The sequence below is a fragment of the Colobus angolensis genome, unplaced genomic scaffold (assembly GCF_000951035.1).
Source record: "Colobus angolensis palliatus isolate OR3802 unplaced genomic scaffold, Cang.pa_1.0 Scaffold136, whole genome shotgun sequence".
NCBI classification, from domain to species: Eukaryota; Metazoa; Chordata; class Mammalia; order Primates; family Cercopithecidae; genus Colobus; species Colobus angolensis.
In genome coordinates, this window is record NW_012114444.1 from 3,631,566 (window position 1) to 3,651,959 (window position 20,394).

A 20,394-nucleotide genomic window follows, 5' to 3' on the forward strand; every position below is an offset into this window, starting at 1 on the left:
CTATAAAATGAACATACCTTTAAGATGACTTAAACACAGCCCCTGGTATGCATGAAGGACTCTGGAAAGTTTAGCAGTCAGGTCAGGTCAGGCTAGCGCTTGGCATGCTTGCTGAGTAAATACGGCTCAGACCTCCTCTCCTCTTTACCCATCAGCCTCACTTTGGCCCCACCTCACCAGCTTCCTCATTACTCCACACACACACCTGGAACAAGCCCCACCTTGAGACCTTCTTCTAGTTGGTCCTCTGCCCTGAATGTCCTTCCCCAGTGTCCACACAATCCTCTCCCTCTCCTTCTTCCCCCTCACTCAGTTGTCATCTTCTAAAAGAGGCCTTGTCCACCCCACAAAACAATTTCAACCCAGTCCCCCAGCACTCATCACACTCTGTGCCATGCCTTGTCCTATGGAGTCAATGATGGTTTATCTCGTCTGCTCCCTACTTTTGGGCTCTCCACACGGGACCGGAAGCGTAAGACAGAGGCATCTTTATTTTGTTGAGTGATATATCAGCGCCCAGTACAAAGCAGACACTCAAGAAATATCTGAATGAATGTTTAGCAGTTTTAATACACCACCCTCTCCATTATTCCAGATGTGAATCTTGTTGGAAATTGTGTCATGTAAGGAGGAAACACACCTAATACTCTCTCACCTTCATGAGGTGGCCTCCCCTCTCCACCCCAAAACTTCTTACCCCCTGTCCTGCTTGAGTTCCCCACATAGGATTCCTGTGCACTGTGTATTTCACTTATTCATTTGGCTTCTTGTTGTCAGCTCCCATGAAACTGTGAGTTCCAAAATGACAGGAATTTGTGTCAGGTTCACCTTAGTCCATTTTTTCACAGTTCAAGGGGCTGGGAAGTCCAAGATCATGGTGCTGGCAAATTTGGTGTCTGGTGGGGGCTGCTTCCTGGTTCATAGACAACCATTCTTTTGCTGTGTCCTCATATGGTGGAAGGAGTGAGGGAACTCTCTTGGGTCTCATTCACAAGGCTCTACCCTCATGACCTAACCACCTGCCAAAGTGCCCATCTCCGAAAACCATCCCATGGGAGGCTAGTATTTCAACATAGGAATTTTGTGGGGACATAAACATTCAGACCATTGTCGGCTTGTTTATTTTATCTTAAGCACTTGAAACAGGGCCTAAAACATACTAGGAACACAATAAATATTCGCCAGAGAAATGAGTGAATAAATGAATGAATGAGTCAACCTGGGGCATGGTCCCTAAGGTAGGAAGGATCTCGGGGTGCAGAATTCAGACAAGGTGAGTTCTTTGGGAGCTGAGCTTCAAACCCAAGTTCTACCCCTTTCTTACCAACTGACCCATGCATGGGCAAGTGACTTCACTTATCAGAGCCTCAATATGCTCATCTGACAAGTGGATATAATAAGGGTTCCTACCTTATGGGGTTGTTTTATGAGTTATTTAAGTTACCATGTGTCAATTACATAGTGTAGTGCTAGCTCATCATAACTAATTAATTAACTATTAATTGTAGTTTCTGTTTTCCTATTTCCTCAGAAACCAGGATAACATGAAAAAGTTGAAGCTAAAGCTGGCCTTTACAAGGTGGGGTAGTTTTTTGAAGCTAGATATGATTTCTTATCTTAAAGCTCTGGTAGCAATGTGAAGTCTCAGGTTCATCTTCAAAGAATTTCATTGTGACCCCAGGTTTACGTAAGTCAGAGAAATTCCTTATCCAGTGGTCAGTAGTGGAGGAGATGCCTAATGTTTATCTTTTCTGGAATTCTTGATGTCATCTGCGCCAAACAGTCCCTGTCAGCCGCCTCAACTGTCTCAGGTTTTCTGGAACCGAGATCTGTGTCTTGCTTTTGGGTGTCCTGATTGTCTAATCTATGCACGTCAACAGAACAGACTGAACTGTATGCATGGAGTCAAACCCACAGACATGTCGGGTTGCCAACTGAGCAGGTCATTTATTGCAAGACCACAGGTAAGAGCAATTTGGAGGCCAAGAGGGAAGTCACAACACGACGAGCTCGGCCAAGAGAAAGTAGTAAAGGAGTCGAAAGAAGATGTTTGTGGCTGTCAAGACTATTGCTCCAAAAGGAAGCTCACTTGGGCACACCTTTGTCAGCCCCTCCTTTCCTTCTTTCCTGGGCAGTTTGAGTAAGCTCTTTCCTCCACTGAGAATGTTATTTCCTCTTTTCTTCATCTGGTTCATGGCTTCTGAATTTTCAAACCTCAGCTCAAATGCCCCTTCCTCCAGGAAGCTCTCCCTGACCCCCTTGACTTCCTTGAGTCCTGTTCATGTCCTCAGGGCTCCACACCCCTCCCCTTGGTAGCTCTTGTCACAGTCATTATGTTTTTGTGCATCTCAGATTCACATCTTTCTTTCTCATCCAGATTGTCTGCTCCACGAGGGCAGGATTTGGGTCTATTTCTCTTCCTCATTTTATCTGCATCTGTTTGCAGAGTTGAGGCTGTAACAGGCAGCTGTGACTACTTGTTTAATAAATGCATGGGTGCATGAACACAAGGAAGAGGTGAGCTGTGGATGTATTACAAAGTGTCCCTGCTAGTCTGTGAAGTTAATGGATGTGAAGGACTTTAATTCTTGCCAGGATCAGTCCGAGTTGTGTCTAACAGCATGGAGGAAGGTGCTCGCTCCAAGTAGGAACAGCCAGGTGTGGCAGGGTCTTGGGAAAGAGTTTCTTCTGAGCACTTCCCACAGGCCACAGGAATGGCCTTTGTTATTTTCTGCTCAGTTTCTGTCCCTCATCCCCTTCCCACAAGCCTTGCCCAATAGTCAGGCCAGCACCTCTCTGGCCACAAGCTCCTAGAGCGTCTGAGAGCTGATGGAAAAGCAAGCATTTGCAAGAGCACTGGGAATGGCAGGCCTCTCTTTGTCCTGCACGGATGAGATGGGCAAGCCAACACCTCCCACTGTTCTGGGGAAGTTGGCATCCAATGATGCCGACAAGTTGGACAGAATTCAGAAGAAACAACTACCACACATGTTCTCAGGAGTTCTGGCTGTCACTATGTGAAGCGTCACAACTCCAGCTGAAGACAAGTAAACATAGTCAACGTTGAGCCCCTCTCTCTCCATAAATTAGAAATGTTTAATTTTACTTTAGTAAATGAGAGCCTCTGTTAGAAGAGCTTGAGGAAGCCACATCTAGCAGGTGTCAGTTGGCACCCACGTGCCCCGATGATCGCTCACTTACAGACGGGACAATTGCTTGGGCTCTGCTTCCAGAACTCAGGAACCCTGTCCCCATCTGTTACAGCCTCTGTTGTGGACCAGATCTCTGATTGCATTTGCTGCTAAGGCATGTGAGACCTTCGAGGAAACACACCTTTGAAGGATTCAGCTCCACAAGTGTTTGATATAGAAGCAGGCGAGTAATGAACAATAAGAACGAGAATCTTTTGAGCACTTGCTCTGGGTCAAGGAATTGATATTTATTATTCCATTTAATTGCTATTATAGCAACTCAGAGAGGTATTTTCTATGATGCCCCCCCCCTCCCATTTTATAGACAAGGAAACCAAGTTTCAGGGGAATGCCATTTCAAGGACACACATCTCAGACTTTCCTCCAGGGGAAGCTCTCCCTGACCCCCCTGACTTCCTTGAGTCCTGTTCATGTCCTCAGGGCTCCACACCCCTCCCCTTGGTAGCTCTTGTCACAGTCACTATGTTTGTGTGCATCTCAGATTCATGTCTTTCTTTCTCATCTAGCTTGTCTGCTCCATGAGGGCAGGATTTGGGTCTGGATTGCAATGTCCCTAGGGTGATAGGGATACTGTATAATTTCAGAGTCTTAATGGGTTTCCAGATTGAAGAACACAGAGCTATTACCTAGTGAGAGCAGGAGGCAGCTCCAGGAAGGCCTGTCATCAGGGCAAAGGAGGAGCAAAGCCAAAGGCCTGTTAGCGGAGGGAGCTGAGTTGATCTGGGTACAAGGAATGAGAAGTGGAGCTATGGTAGCAGCCTTTCTAGCCATGTCAGACCTGCCTCTCCTATACCCCACTGCTGTGGCACAGGGGACCTTCATTCTCAGCTCTTGTTGCTGTTGGAATTGTGCTTTGGGTTAAATGATTAATCTATTTATGCCAGAGTCAAATAGATGGATGGATGGATGGATGGATGGATGGATGGATGGATGGATGGATGGATCAATGGATGGATGGACAGACAGACCGACAGCAAGGGTAGGGGCAGTATGTGGAGGATCTTGAAGGGCGTGTTAAGGAAAGAGGACTTTGGGAGTCAGTGGGGGAGTCATTCCAAGATTTGGGACTGGGTTGTGATATATGTTGGGATTGGAACACCAGTTGGGAATTCAAGATGGCAGAAATTAAGCTTTAGCATTATTAGAAATGAAATCAGTAGTTTTGTTTTTCTTTGTGCAAGTCTTCAAATGTTTCCAAGCCTAATAATTCTCATCCTGTCCTCATTATCCACTCAATCTCCAATTCTTGCCAAGTCTGTCTCCCAAGTATCCCTTGAATGGCATTGTTCTTCCCCTCCCCCAGACATCCAGGTCACCCAGACACCTCTCAGCCCGCCTATCTTGTGTACTCTAACCCCCTTTTCCCTGTGATGCGAATTCTGTCAGGCAGCCAGTACGACCTTCCCGAGATGCAGATGTGCCTGTGACTCCCACGCATCTCTGAACTTTAGCTGTTACCTGGAGTCTCTTCCTTAGGGAGGTCTCCCAGGACTCCTGTATGTGTTCTTACAGCACTGATGTTTCTCCTGATAAATCCCATCACACACTGTTGCCATCAAGTTCAAATTGTTTGTTTCCCCTGCTCTTAAGTCCTTGAGGTCTGGCCACCGCTGTGTCCCCTGGCAATATGCCCAGCTCTTATGGGAAATTGAGGAACAGGTGTTGAACGAATGCATGTTGCAGAAAGAGGTGCCATGCCCCCATGGAGCGATTAGGCTGTTTAATAAAGGGACTAAGCCTGGCTGTTGGATCTAAGGTTCTGGATTCAAACCTCGGATTCTCAACCTATTAGCTGTGTGCCTTGAGGGAAGTTCTTTAGCTTATTGAATTTCTGTTTTCTCTTTATACAAGGAGGTGCTAATAACAGCGCTGATTTCAGAGGGCTGAAGTGAGGAAGAGAGAACGCGAAGTACTGTCTGGCACACAGAGACCTCTCAATGAACATCAGCTGCTATTGTCAATTCAGGGGAAGCGGGACAGGAAAGGGAAATGGCATGTGATTCAGATGAAAGCTGGAGTCACCAGCTATGCTTTACGTTGCCTGAAATTAATTTACGTGTGAAATTGTATTTCCTGAGTGAATATACATGTAACGTGTGTTGATGTTTGGTCTATCCAGTGTGCCATTTATTTTATATTTGTGTTTTTAATCAAGATTAGAAAATAATCTAAGTGAAAAACTGTTGTAAAAGAAATGATTTTCTGGTAAAAGTTTCCTGCTCCCATTTGGTAGGGAGTGAGATTAGCCTGTGGATTTTGGATTTTGGGAGTGTTTGCAGGACCGCATTCAATGGAAAGATCCGTGGGCTTCTGTGTGTGTTTTGGGTAACTGAGAGTGGGAGCCATGGGAGGCATAGGCTTGTGGATTTCACTACTGTGAAGCTGTGTAACTTTGGGCAAATGTCTTAGTCCCTCTGGGCCTCAGTTCTTCAGCTGTCAAATGGAAATACCGATTGTACTTTTCTTGTAGTACCATTGCAGGATTACATGCAAAAAAAAAAAGGCATTTAGAGCACCCTGTGGCACAGACTTCTAAGCTACTGTTTCTAAGCTCAGAAACAGTTTTTATTGTTTTCATTTCTGTTTGTTACCTAAAAGGCGTCTGATTTATTCAAGGCTAAAAACATCTTTTTTATGTGCCTAAGAATTCAGGGCTCTAGGTGGGTCCGACAGGCTCTCTGCCCTCTCCATAGCCCACCAGGAAAAATTATATATATATATATATAAAATTTAAGAAAATTTAAGGTTCTAGGGTCAAAGAAACCTTCTTAATTCAATTCCCATTCATCAGCTGTGGTTTCTACTGTCTGCAGGTCAGTTTCATCAAGTATATCGGGAAGTTAAATTTTGAGATCCACATATATTTATCTTTTTTGTGAAGCACTGTTTTTGACACTAGCTAGAGGTTAAATTTTACTTCCTTAAAAAAATAGTAAGCCAGGTATTCTTTGACAAAAGGAAGAAGAACAGCCGTAAAAACAGCTGGAAAGAGAATCAGGATTTCTGTTTTTTTAAAAAAAAAATATTTAAAGTTGTTGTGGGCATATAGTAGGTGTATCTGTTTACAAAGGATGTGAGATATTTTAACAGGCATACAACATGTAATAATTACATCAGGATAAAGGTGACTTATCCTCAATCATGTGGGTATGTGATTACCTCAAGCATTTATCCTTTCTTTGTGTAACAATCCAATTATACTATTTTAGTTATTTTTAAATGTACAATTTAAATTGTATATAATTTAAATGTAAATTTTAATTATTGTTAACTGTGGTCACCCTGTTGTGCCATCACATAGTAGGTCTTATTTATTCCATCTAGCTGTATTTTTATACCCATTAACCATCATTCCCCCCAACTAACCTTCCCAGCCTCTGGTAACCACCATTCTACTATCTTTACTTGATCTTTACTTTACTATCTACTATCTTTAATTGTTTTAATTTTTACCTCCCACAAATAAGTGATAACATGCAAAATTTGTCTTTCTGTACCTAGCTTATTTCACTTAACCCACTGAAATAATGACCTCCAGTTCCACCCATGTTGTTGCAAATAACACGATCTCATTCTTTTTTTTATGGCTGAATAGTACTCCATTGAGTGTATGTAGCACATTTTCTTTATCCATCTGTCTGTTGACGGACCCATAGATTGCTTCCACATCTTGGCTATAGTGAACAGTGCTGCCAAAAATATGGCAGTGCAGATATCTCTTTGATATACCGATTTTCTTTCTTTTAGGTATAGACCCAGTGGTGGGATTGCAGGATTGTATGGTAACTCTATTTTTAGTTTTTTGAGGAACCTCTAAACTGTTTTCCATAGTAGTTGTACTAATTTACATTCCCACCAACAATGTACAAGGCTTCCCTTTTCTCCATATCCTTGCCAGCATTTGTTATTGTCTGTCTTTTGTATAAAAGCCATTTTAGCTGAGGTAAGATATCTCATTGTAGTTTCCATCTGCATTTCTCTGATGATCACTGATACTGAGCACCTTTTAGTATGCCTATTTGCCATTTGTATGTCTTCTTTTGAGAAACATCTATTCAGATAGTTTATTCCATTTTTAAAACAGATTATTAGATTCTTTCCCCATAGGGTGGTTTGAACTCCTTATATATTCTGGTTATTAATCTCTTGTCACATGGATAGTTTGCAAATATTTTCTCCCATTCTGTGGGATGTCTCTTCACTTTGTTGATTGTTTCCTTTGCTGCACAGAAGCCTTTTAACTTGATGTGATCCCGTTTGTCTATGTTTTGCTTTGGTTGCCTGTACTTGTAAGGTATTACTCAAGAAACCCTTGCCCAGACAGATATCCTAGAGAGGTTCCTTGATATCTTCTTTAAGTAGTTTCAAAGTTTGAGGTATTAGACTTAAGTCTTTAATCCATTTTTATTTTATTTTTGTATATGGAGAGAGATGGGGTCTAGTTTCATTCTTCTGCATATAGATATCCAGTTTTCCCAGCATTATTTGTTGAAGAGACTGTCCTTTCCCCAGTGTATGTTCTTGGTATTTTTGTTGAAAATGAGTTCACTACAGATGTATGGATTTGTTTCTTGGTTCTCTATTCTGTTCCATTGGTTTATGTATTTGTTTTTATACCAGTACCATACTGTTTTGTTTACTATAGCTCTGTAGTATAATTTGAAGTCAGGCAATGTAATTATTCAGTTTTGTTCATTTTGCTCAAGATAGCTTTGGCTATCCTAGGTCTTTTGCAGTTCTATATACACTTTAGGGTTTTTTTTTTCTATTGATATGAAGAATCCCATGGGTATTTTGATAGAGATTGCATTGAATCTGTAGATTGCTTTAGGTAGTATGGATATTTTTAACAATATTAATTCTTCCAAACCATGAACATAGAATATCTTTTCATCTTTTGGTGTTGCCTTCTATTTCTTACATCAGTGTTTTACAGTTTTCATTGTACAGATCGAGCATTTCTTTTTTTAATGCATCATTTAGAACACAAGATGAATATTAGCAAAATAAAGATAATGGACAATGACAATGTGACAGCTGACAGAACAGCTACTAATGGAGGAACCCAGGAGAATCTCAAGATCACAGCAGCTGCAATCAGAAGGAGGCAGGGTAGGAAAACTGGCCCAAGGGGTGCAGTGTCATAACAGCCTGGTGTGCATGCACAGAGGTGCCAAGTGAGAGGCAGTGAGTGACAAGCACATGAGGCAGTTTCCCAAGACATAAGATCTCCAAGTCAAGGACGAGCAAAGCAGGAATGCAAACTAATTAAAAACACCAAAGGAGGCTGACCAGCCTTCTGCAAACTCTTAGTTGGAGTAGTAAAGTGATTGCTGAGCTCTTATTACTCCCACTTTGCAGTTGAGAACACTGAGGTTCTAAAGGCTTAAATTACCAGCTCAAGCTGACACTCGCTCAAAAATGGCCAAGCCGGGGCTCAAGAGCAGATCCTGTGCTCTAAGGCACCTTGTTAAATGAACTTGAAGACCTTAGAATCAAGTGCCTTGCTGCTTGCAAAACAATCCTGTTGTTTAAGACCCAGCAGTTTCACTCCTCAGCACCTATTCAAGAGACGCACAGCATAGGTTTACAAAAAGATTAGCTCACAAATGTACAATAGCCCCAAACTAGAAACAACCCAAATGCTCATTAACTGGTGGATGAGTAGACAAATATGGTCCATCCGTACCACAGAATATTATTCTGCCATAGAAGGAACAAAGCACAGATACCTGCTATAGGATGGTTAAAACTTGAAAACCTCATGCTAAGGAATGAAAGCCAGACACAAAAGACCAACTGTTATGATTCCATTTATATGAAATGTCCAAGAAAGTCAAATCATAGAGACAGGAAGTAGATTGGTGGTTCCCGTGACTGGGGGTGGGCGTAGGGAGTGACTGCAGATGGGTGCAAGGGATCTTATAGGGGAGATGAAAATATCTGGAACTGGTTTATAGTGATGTAATTTTTAGCAGTTTGGTAAAGTTACTAAAAAGCATTGAATTGTATACTCAAAATGGGTAAATGTTATGAGATGTAAAATCTACCTCAATATAGTCATAAGGCAGGGGGACCCAACCTCGCTCTGTTCTATTGGGTGATTTTTTTCAGTCAAAAATGAGGTCTGGTGCCTTTTGAAAATTCACCAAAAATTCACAGAATTTTCCCAGAAAATGAATAAAAACTAGTGTTGCCTTCCCATGGTGTACTTGGGTGACATTTCCTGGGAAGTAGAGTGCTAGGAGGACCGAGACGACAAGACAGCTGGCAGAAGGAAGGGCTGGCATGAGTACAGAGTGGGTGGGCAAGATGCTTGCCTCTTGAATTTCCACACTCGTTCCCGTCAAGAGCAGCGTCTGGAGCGCTGAGTGTCAGACCCACAGGCTGTACCGCAGGCGTGACGTTTGCACTGTCTCAGTCTGTGTTTTCAAGACTGAGCCTGGGACTGTTTGTAACATGATGGAGATGCTTGCTTTCTGGCAGGATCCAGCTAACCAATGTCTAATTGTTGTGGGTTCCCAGATGGTCATCTGGAATAGCTGGAGAAGGGCAAAGAAGCAAGCAATCACATTTTGTTCAGTGGGAGTCTGTGCAGCACTGTGTTTGCCTCCCTCCCATCCCTGTCTGGTTTTCTGTGATTCTGCCAGTCCCTGAAGTGTGTGGCACAGTGAGTTCTGAGAAGTCAGGAATGGAGGGGGGATGCTCTCTGTGCCCCCCAGGTCTGGGGCATTACCCTCAAGAGCTGTTCCTCATGGACTCGATCCTGTCCGCCTGTAGGAAGTGCCTGGACCACTGAAATGCATGTTCTTGCTTCTCCTAGAAAGAGACTTGGCAGGTCACCGTGGTGACACCATTTAAAACAAACCTATGGGACAGTGAGGCCCGAAGATGTCCTTGTCCTTGGTGATTGAACCAGACAGGACTCTTTCAGTGATTAGTGACAGCAGTGACTAGGAGAGTCACAGGAGTTTGTAGGCTCACAAGACTGAAAAGTCAACTGAAAAGCTTCTGCCACAGCTGTACCCAGGGGCTCAGAGATGTCACTCTGTCTCTAATTTCTGTTTCCTAGAGGGTAGCATCATCCTCACTCCAGCTGTCTTCTTGGGGTGACAAAGGTGACCCCCCAGGCAACAGACTGACTTAATTTAGAGTGTCAGACAGCACGGAAGGATGGGTAATCTTCTTTCTGGGATTTACTTCCAGTAGAAGTCCCAGGAGGGTCCGTCTTTGAGCCAAAGGGGCTGTTCTGCTCCAAGTGGCCAGGCCTAGAACAGCCATCAGCTTCTGGAGCTGGAGAAGCCAGAGGCGAGGGCGTGTGCTCAGTTCAGCCAGAATTACAGAGGCCCTGGGGGCCAGAGGTCAGCTCCTGTGGAACCTTTCTGATACCAGGCAGTCAATTCCACCTGCGCCATGCTGGACGTTTCTCTGTGAGTGGGCGTGGGAATTCATTTGGAGCCTTTCCACAGGAAATCCCAGGCTGCTGCTGTCTCTGTTTATGACCTCAAAAGGAAGGGGGCATTTTCTCTTCTTGTATCCATGTGCAGTGTCAGGGCAGGACTCTCTCCACCTGGTGCTAGCCAGCCTAGGGAATTCACTGTGGCCTGAAGGATAAGCCTCAGTCCACAACATCTGGGGGCTGCTAGGCACTTCCAGAAATGCCTATGATACCAGGCACAAACCAGCAGCCTGCCCTCCTGAACATGAGTCAGACACAAACCAGCAGCAGACCCTCCTGCACACGAAGGCACACGGGACTAGAACAGGTGCTCCAGCCTCTTCCCATCCCATGTTCCTGCCCCCAACCCGTCCTACTTCTTGGTCAATTTCACACTCACTCCTAGGACCTATGTCAGCTCGTCCCCGCAGATGCAGTTCTAGGGAAGAAGGTCTCCCGGGAAAAGACGGACCCGTGAGCCAGGATTTCCATCGTGAGGCAGACAGTGAGCCACAGCCCCTTGTGGTTGAGTTGATGATAAAGGGAAAGGCAAGTGGGGGTGGGGAGCAAGGGCCTCTTAATCCTGTAATAACCTTGAGCTCCATTTCCGCCTTTGAAAAGGTGGGAAAGGCATTTTGTTTCAACGAGGAGCCAATGGCAAAGAAAGATGGTGTTTCGGCAGCTACTTCCCTATTGTTTTGCATTTTAAACTCTGGTAATGCCACGATTTGATTCAGATTGAGCAAGATAAGGCAGCACACATTTGGAAACATATTTCTGTTTCTTCCTGCATTTACAACACAAACAGCTGTTAGATAACTGCAGTTACCTTTTGAAAAGCTGCAAATCAAAGACTCAAACAAGGATAGGTTGACCGTCTTCTGCTCAGACAGGCCGCCATAGGTCTCCGGGCCTTACATTCACTCAGCACCTGGGCCCCCGTCACATCCCATCCTTATGTTTTAGGGGCCAGTAGGGTCTTGGAAGCCATCTGTGAATGCCCCCCTTGTTGGCAGGGGGAATCAGATTAGAAATGTCCTAGGTCTAGCACAGTTTAACCATGGAGAGCCCTGCTTTGAGTAAATCCTTTTGTAGAGTGGTGCCACTTACAGTGCGCCCGGCAGTGTTCAGAGAGACTGGGCCCAGTTTTACCTTTGGGGACAAAGAGGAGTAAAAAGAAATGAACTGAAATTGTTGCAAGCGGGCTAATTTGCAAATATGGGATCTAGGAATAATGAGGCCCAATTATCCTAAAAACCACTGAACTGTATTTTTAAAAAGTGAACTTTATGGTACGTGAATTTGTGAGTTATACCTCAATAAAGCTGTTATTTTTAAAGAAACCAACCAAAAAGGAAAGAAAGGAAGAAAGAAGTTAACCTTGACTTTTGCTCTCCAGGACTGGAAGAAATCTCCTATTTTATCAAGAGCAGACACATTTTCACTGTGCACTGGGCTGCAACCTGGGGGATGGGAGATACAAAGGTAGAGTCAGACCCAGCCGCTGTGGCCCTGGGCCCTAGGTCCTTGGGTGGAAAGGAGGTTGCATTGGCTGGGATTAGGCTCAGCTGCGTGTTTCAGAAAGCCAAGGTGAGTGGTAGCTTACACGGCAAGGTTTTCCTCTATCTCAGTTCAGGAGTCTGGCCCTACCTAGTCCTTCACCAGTGAGGAAGTGGGCCTTTCTGCAGGTGCGATCTCCTTTGGTAGGTTCCAAGGTTGCTAGTGAATGTAGCACAAGACCACGCCTAGCTCGGAGGGAGACAGCTTTGTAAATAAGATTTCATCAGGGCACAGGCATGTCATTTAATTTGCAAGTTATCTGAGGCTGCTTCCATGAGCTACAAAGGCAGAGTTGAGTAGCTGTGACAAACACTATATGACCCGCAAAGCCTAAAATATTTTATTTCTGTCTCTTTTCAGAAAATGTTTGTCAACCCCCACTCTAAATGAGCTTGTCTTTGCCCATTTCCCTGGCTTCCTATCATGTCAGTCTCCTCCTTACTCTGAAGCATGTCTGAGGGTTTTGTGAAATACACAGAGATTCTGATGCATCAGAACACAGGTGTGCATTGCTGGGCAAGGATGTTGAATCTGGGAGGATCACTTCGCCTACGATGTGATCCCTCTGTGCCTTTGGCTTATAGGGAAGAAAAGCCTGGTTGTGAGAGACAAAGCAACAGCCATTCCATACGTATTCAGCTCACTTAATAGCAATAGGGAGAGATTATTATTAACATATACGGCCAAGTGCCACGTCGGGATTCTAAGGGCTTTCTTTTTCCCAGTTGTCATGTTAGATAATACTAGACAATGAAGCACTCTGTCCTGAAGAGATTCATGCAGCTCGTTTTCTTCCTCTCTCTATGTTTTTGTAACTGTCTCCCATAGAAACTCCGTCCTCATCACCATCCAGCCTGGATCACCCCAGGCACCCTGGGCATCCTGAGCATAGCCATCTCCGAGCTGCCTCGTGCTGCTGCCTTGGTGGTTTCTCTTTCCCAGTACAGCTGAGGCTGTTGGGTCTCCTAGCAGCACTGCAGAGGCTCCAGGAGCCTTGGGCCAGGAGAGCGCTCAGCCATCATCCAGCCCTGTTATCCCAACATGCACATAACTGGTGACACATGAGACGGTTTGAGAAAACCCGGGAACAAACAGTTAAGTTTTTTTCTTCCTGGTATTCAAACAATGCTTGCAATGTGTATTAAGAAAAAAAGTCTTTAATTAACAAATCAAACCCTTACTTTTTTTGATATTATAGTGTACGATGAGGTTAGAGATAACCAAGTTAAAAAAGAAAGCATGATTTAAAGAAAAATACTAAGTAAGTAATAAATAAATATATTAAATGTGGCCTTGAAGAACTGTAATCTAAAAGCAGGAATCCAGCCTAAGCCTCCTCTGGTAGATAAGAAATGAGCCCCAGGCACATCGCTTTTGTAAGCCCACCCAACTGGCTGCTAGCAGAATTGAGGCTAAAGCCCAGGTCACCTCAAGTGAATAACCTGAAGTTCATGGCTATTGAACTACAGATAACCCGAAGTTCACCGCTATTCCTTTGAATCCTGCCAGTGTTGAATTAGAAAGACAACCTATAGATGGGCCAACAACACTGAACTGGAGCGTCGTGTATGCTCCATGCTGCTGGAGGCACTTCACAGGCACTGACTCACTGAACCCTTCCTGCAGCTCTCTGTAAAGTAGGTATTGTCATACCCATTTCACAGATGAGGAAACAGAGGCAGAGAGAAATTGAGTGACTCATCTACAGTTGTCCAGCTGGTAAATGGTACAGCCAGGGTAAGAACCCAGGTTCCAGAATTTACATCTTTAACTACTAGGAAACACCATGTCTTACTTTTGATTAATGTTTGTCTTGAATTAAACAATACACACCCCCACACACACTCAGAACGTGCTCGATGGCTGTCTGTGCAGATGCGTGGCAGGAGAGCTGCCTAGGTGGAGCCATGCACATGCACACAGTGCAAATGTGAGCAGCTCCATGGACCTGAGGACCAGCTGACTAGAGGGTGGGGACCAGTGCGGGAGGAACCTGGGAGGCAGGCAGGAGAGGTCATGGGGCAGCCTTGAGGTGGAGGGAAAAGTACATATTTCACTTCATTTTTTAATCCACTGCAATGAGGTATAATTTGCATTTAATAAAGGCACAGATTTCAAGTAAGACATTCCATGACTTTTGGCAAACAAGTGCGCCCTAAACAAGAGAGAGAATATCCTCATCCCCTCTCATTCTTGTTTGCATGCCATTCCCACAACCCATGTGAGAAACCAGATACGTTGGTGGTCACGGCTTTTTTCCCCTGTTCTGGAACCTCCTGCAGACAGAATCCTGCAGAGGGTGCTCCTTCAAGCCTGGCTTTGTCCACACAGCATGACTGGTGACCTCCACCTGCTGCAGGTACTAGAAGTGTGTCCCTTCTATTGATGAGCTGTGGTGCATTTGTCTTACATTCACCTGTTGATGACTTCTGGATTGGTTCCAGTATTGGATCATGAATAAAACAAGTCTTTTGTGTGGATTTATTCTCATTTCTCTTGGATAAAATTTAAGAGTTGGATCATTGGGTCATAGGCTAGTCCTTTTTACTTCATAAGAAACTGCCAAACCATTTCCAAGTGGTTTCCCCATTTTATGTTTTTGTCCTCAATGCCCAAGAGTTTCAGTTGCCCCCACACTTGCCAATACAAAAAGCGCCATCCCAGTGGGAGTCAACGTCTCCTTCCCTGAACTCAGAGCATTTAGCACCACTGCATGTATTTGTTGGACATTCATATATGTTCTTTTCTTAAAACATCTATTCTGGCTAGGTATCGTGGCTTACACCTGTAATCCCAGCACTTTGGGAGGCTGAGGTGGGCGGATCACGTGAGGTCAGAAGTGCAACACCAGGCCTGGCCAACATGGCAAAACCTCGTCCCTACTAAAAAACACAAAAATTAGCCAGGCTTGGTAGCGGGCACCTGTAATCCCAGCTACTGGGGAGGCTGAGGCAGGCAGAATTGCTTGAACCCAGGAGGTGGAGGTTGCAGTGAGCCAAGATTGTGCCACTGCACTCCAGCCTGGGTAACAGAGCAAGACTCTGTCTCAAAAAAAAAAAAAAAAAAAAAGAGAGAAAAGAAAAAGAAAATAATGTCTATTCAAGTCTTCTACTTATTTTTTTTTAATTGAGCTCTTTTTATTATTGATTTACAAGGAATTTTCGTTAGGATATGTGTACTGTGAATATTTTTAAACTGATCTGTGGTTTACCTTTTCATTTTCTTAATAATGTCTTCTAAAGACCTGAAGCTTTTAATCTTGAAGTCCAATTTATCACGAATGCTTTCTGGTGCTATTCAGGAAATCTTTACTTCTCCTAAGTTGATAATGTTATTCTCCTTTGTTTTCTTCTAGAAGTTTTATAATTTTAGCTTTTAGGATGAAGTCTATAATCCATCTAATCCATCTCATATTTATTTTTGTCTATGGTGTGAAGCAGGAATTGAGATGATGATGATTATTTTAATAAACTTGGATATGCAATTATTCCAGCATCAGTAGTGGAAATGATCATTCATTCTCCAATGAATTATCTTGACATCCTTTGGGAAAAACAAACAAACAAACAAACAAAAACCCGCTGTCTATATATGGGTGGATCGATTTCTGCTCTCTCCTCTGTTCCATTGATCATTTTGCCTGTCCTTAAGCAAACACTACACTGTGTTGATCATTGTAAGGTAGTAAATCTAGACAGAGTCCTCTGTTTTTTTCTCTTCTTTTAAAGACTGCTTAGGTTATTCTATGTTCTTTGCATTTTCACATTAATTTTAGAATCATTTCATAAATTTCCACAAAAAGGTATACTGGGGCTTTGATAGGGATGTCTTGGGCTATATAAATCAATGTAGAGACAAATTGGCATCTTAAAAACACTGAGTCCTGTCCATGAACACGGCCACCACTACTGGCCTTTGGGAAACGTTTTGATGACAGAAGCAAATTCCTTAAAACATATAGGACATTCGAATTATATATCTACTGAGGTCTACTGTAATTTTTATCTGCAATGTTATCTATTTTGGGGTATAGAAGTCTTGCACATTTAATTAAATGTATGCTTAAGTATTTTATGTGTTCTAATGCTATGATAAATGGTATTTTTTAATCGTTTGTAGCCCACGGTTTGTTGCTAAGATATGGAAACACAGTTGATTTCTGTATGCTGATGGCAGGGACTGCAGAGGTATAGCACCTTGATCCTCCCTCGTCAGAACCCAGGCACCAAGTCCTGGGCTGCTTGGAGTGTTCCAAACAGCCAGGAATACAGGCACTTACCACCACACTCAGATAATTTTTAAACTTTTTGTAGAGATGAGCGTCTCGTTTTGTTGCCCAGGCTGGTCTCAAATTCCTGGGCTCAAGCAATCCTCCATCCTGGGCCTCCCAAAGTATTAGGATTTCAGGCGTCAGCCACAAGGCCTACCCTGTGGGAAATTTTTTAATAACAGATTCAAACGCCTTAAAACATATAGAACATTTACATGATATATGTCTTCTTAAATCAGTTTTTATTGTTTCTTCTTGTGCAGTTTTGATGCATTATATTTTAAGAATTTGTAATTTCATTGATAGTTGAGATTTATTAACCTTAATTAATTCATAATATTCCTTTATCATTACATGACTTCAGTATCTCAGTGAAGGCACTCCTTTTATTTTTAATATTGGTAATATTTAATTTCTCTCTTTTTTATTCTTCTGTCTAGCTAGAAAATTTAACTTTTTTTAGGCTTTCAAAACATTGCTTGCCTTTTTAATTTTCTTTATTGTCTACTTTCTATTTCATAGATTTATACTATTTGTTTTCCTGTTACTTTGGGTTTCATTTATTCTTTTTCTAGCTTTTTGAGGTGGAAGTTAAAGTCATGGGTTTCACACCACCCTGGGATTCTATTTTAAGCCTCTGGGGATCTCTGAGTAGGACATAGTATGCCCTGGTTTCTATTTTAACAGAGCAAAAGCACAGTGCCAGGGCTTCAGACGGTAAGAGTTAGATCTGGTGGGGAAGGCATGGAGGCTTCTCCAGGTAAGGCTGGAGGTTGGGTCTTTGGACAGCAGTTTTTTCTGGCACAAATTTATGGACACAGAATGGGCCTCTGTGTTGGGGAGACCTCCCTGTCAAGAGGTACGGAGTGGTGGGAGGAGTGAGAAAGGCAGACAGGGCTGTGGGTCAGCCTGGCAGGTGCGAGGGTTTGCCTTTGGGCGTCAGGGGTCAGAGAGTGGGATCACAGCACCACCACCCACTGCCATGTTACCTTGGGAGAGGTGTGCACCCTCTCACAGCTCCTCATCTGGAGAACTGTGCTAAGGACCAAACCCTCCTTGTGGGGTTCCTGGGGGATTCGATGAAACTATCTGAATAAAGCTTTGCGCTGAGTACTGGCAAGCCCTGAGTGCTCTATGGGCAATAGTGTTTACATTCAGGGCCCATGTTCAGGGACGCTTCTGGACTCAGCACAGAAGGAAGTGGGAAAACAGAGCACAAAGCCCAGCCCCCGGGAAACCTGGGCGGCCTGGTCAGCGGAGAGAACATGTGCTTCCATGCGGAACCTCCCAAAGCCCCTGGGGAGACGGGGTCATCTTGGTTAGTGTTGTCGTTGGCATCTTCTCTTATATTCCAAGCATATCTTGGAGAAAACATTCAGTCTTCGGCAAATTTCTTTCAGCCCGTGGTGAAAACTCCATGTGCAAGAAGAAACGGAGGAGAACGCTGCCTATGCCTTGCAGCTGATTCTGCTTTCAGAGCTCTGCTTAACTCTTGTGAAGGGAAAGGTCCACCTTCAAAGCTATTTTTGAATCTAATTTTATATTAATCTTTTAATGCGATCGGATTCAATCATGAGTCTTACACCTGTCATGTTGAATGTGTGAGCATCCATCACATTCTCCTCTCGGAAACATCTTGCGGTGAGTTTCAAGACTCAGCCCCTTCATGCTCTGAAAAGCCGAAGTCGTCGGCCACTTCCCCCTACCCCTGTTTACCAGGCCTGGCGCTGGCGTGTGCTGATGCGCACTCTTTCTCAAATGCTTGCCAGTGCTGGCCGCCAGAGGCAGCTGCTATGATGCTGCTCCACTCAGGAAGACGAGTGGGACGCATATTTTAGCCTGGGCCTCTGCACAAAGATGCTTAAAAGCTTTGGGGACATGGAATTTGGGAGTGTCTCAGTCAACAGCCGTGGGTGTCACTGCTCCTGTCTAACAGCACGTGCAGCTCATTGTCCACATTAAATTAAAAAAAAAAATTAGAAGCTAGTACTGTGTGAATTGCCCTGTTTCCTTTAGAGCAGTAGCTTTCAACTGGGCAGGGGGCAGTTTATGCTCCCAGGAAGATTTGCAATGTCTGGAGATAGTTTTGGTTGTCACACCTGATGGAGGTGGTACCGGCACCTCCTGGATGGAAGTCAGGGACGTTGCTAAACATTCTACAAAACACAGGACGCGCCCTCCGCCTGCCCGACCCCGCAACACAGAATTACCTGGTTCAAAACGTCAGTAATGCTGGGAGTAGGGGAGAAATCCTGACTTACAGTACTTCCGTAAATTTTAACTCCACAAATCTAATTCTGAAAATGTCCGTCCTAATCGGCAACATTAGGGCCCTGTAATCACTTTATTATGAAAATGCTCCTTTGGTTCTTTTGATACCTAAAAATACCTAACCAGGAAAATTTCAGGGCATGCCTAATTTAAGACCCACCTGCCTAGATGATGCAAGAATGACTCTTTTTGTTAAACTGCACAGAGTTCTACAGTGAGAGGATTTTCTCCTCACCACCTATATGCTGTGAGTTTAGTTTTGTGTGTTGTGATGGTTAATTTTGTGTGTCAACTTGACTGGCTCCTGGGGTGCCTGGACGTTTCTGGCTGAGATTAGCAATTGAGTCGGTAGACTGAGAAAAGCAGGTGCCCTCCCCTGTGTGAGTGTGCCTCTGCCAATCCATGCACACCCTGGATACAACAGAAGGACGGATCCTCCCGCAGGTAAGAGGGAGCCCCTCCTGCCTGACCACGGTAAGCTGGGAGTTGGGTCATTTTCTGACTTTGGAACCGAAGTCTCAGTGCTTCTCAGGTCTAGAGCGAACCTGCTTTTGGATTAGAGCGAAAACATCCACTGCCCTGGGTCTCAGTTTGTAGACTGTGGAGCGCAAGCTGGCCTGCCTTCATCATCCTACCAGCCAATTCCTTATAACTAATCTCTTTCTCTATTTTTTTTTTTCGATACAAATACACCCATGCACACATCCTGTTTTTCTGGAGAATCCTAAGACATGTGTGTTGCTTTCTAAATCCACATTTATTTCTGCCCATGCTTCCATTTTCTCACCTGTACTTTGTCTCTGAGCATGTGTAGTAGGCGTGGTTTCCGGTTTTTGGGTTGTGAGCCGGGACTTCTTCTGTGGGAGCTCCAGTGAACCCCACTCGTGCCCCTTGTCCCATAAGCCTCCTTGCACAGCCATCAGTCAGGGATCCATGTGCTACTCCTGAAATGAAATAATGTAACCTACCTACATGCACAATTTAATAAGAAATGAATTTTATGCCCTAGCTGTAATATAAAGGTCACTTGAAAGGAAAGCAATTGATAATAAAATATATATTTCAAAATGAAAATGTTCTGGAACAACCCCACGGATGCTCTGTGACTGGCTAGCCGGCTCCGGGTGGGCGAGGGCCTCATTCACAAAGCAGGGAGGGTGCCAACAGGCCCTCGGCAGCTCCAGCCCACCAGTGGTGTTGCTGTAATGATATCGCTTGGATGTTTGTCCCTGCCCAAATCTGTTGAACTGTGATCTGCAATGCTGGAGGTGGGGCATGGCGGCAGTGTTTGGGTGGTGGGGATGGATCACCCATGGCTTGGTGCTGCCTTCCTGATAGGAAGCTCTCGCAAGCTCCAGTCATTTAACAGTGTGCAGCAGGCCAGGCGCGGTGTAAACTCAGCACTTTGGGAGGCAGAGGGGGGGTGGATCACGAGGTCAGGAGATCGAGACCATCCTGGCTAACACAGTGGAACCCCGTCTCTACTAAAAATACAAAAAAATTAGCCGGGCCTGGTGGCGGGCACCTGTAGTCCCAGCTACTTGGGAGGCTAAGGCAGGAGAATGGTGTGAACCTGGGAGGCGGAGCTTGCAGTGAGCCGAGATCGCACCACTGCACTCCAGCCTGGGCGACAGAGTGAGACT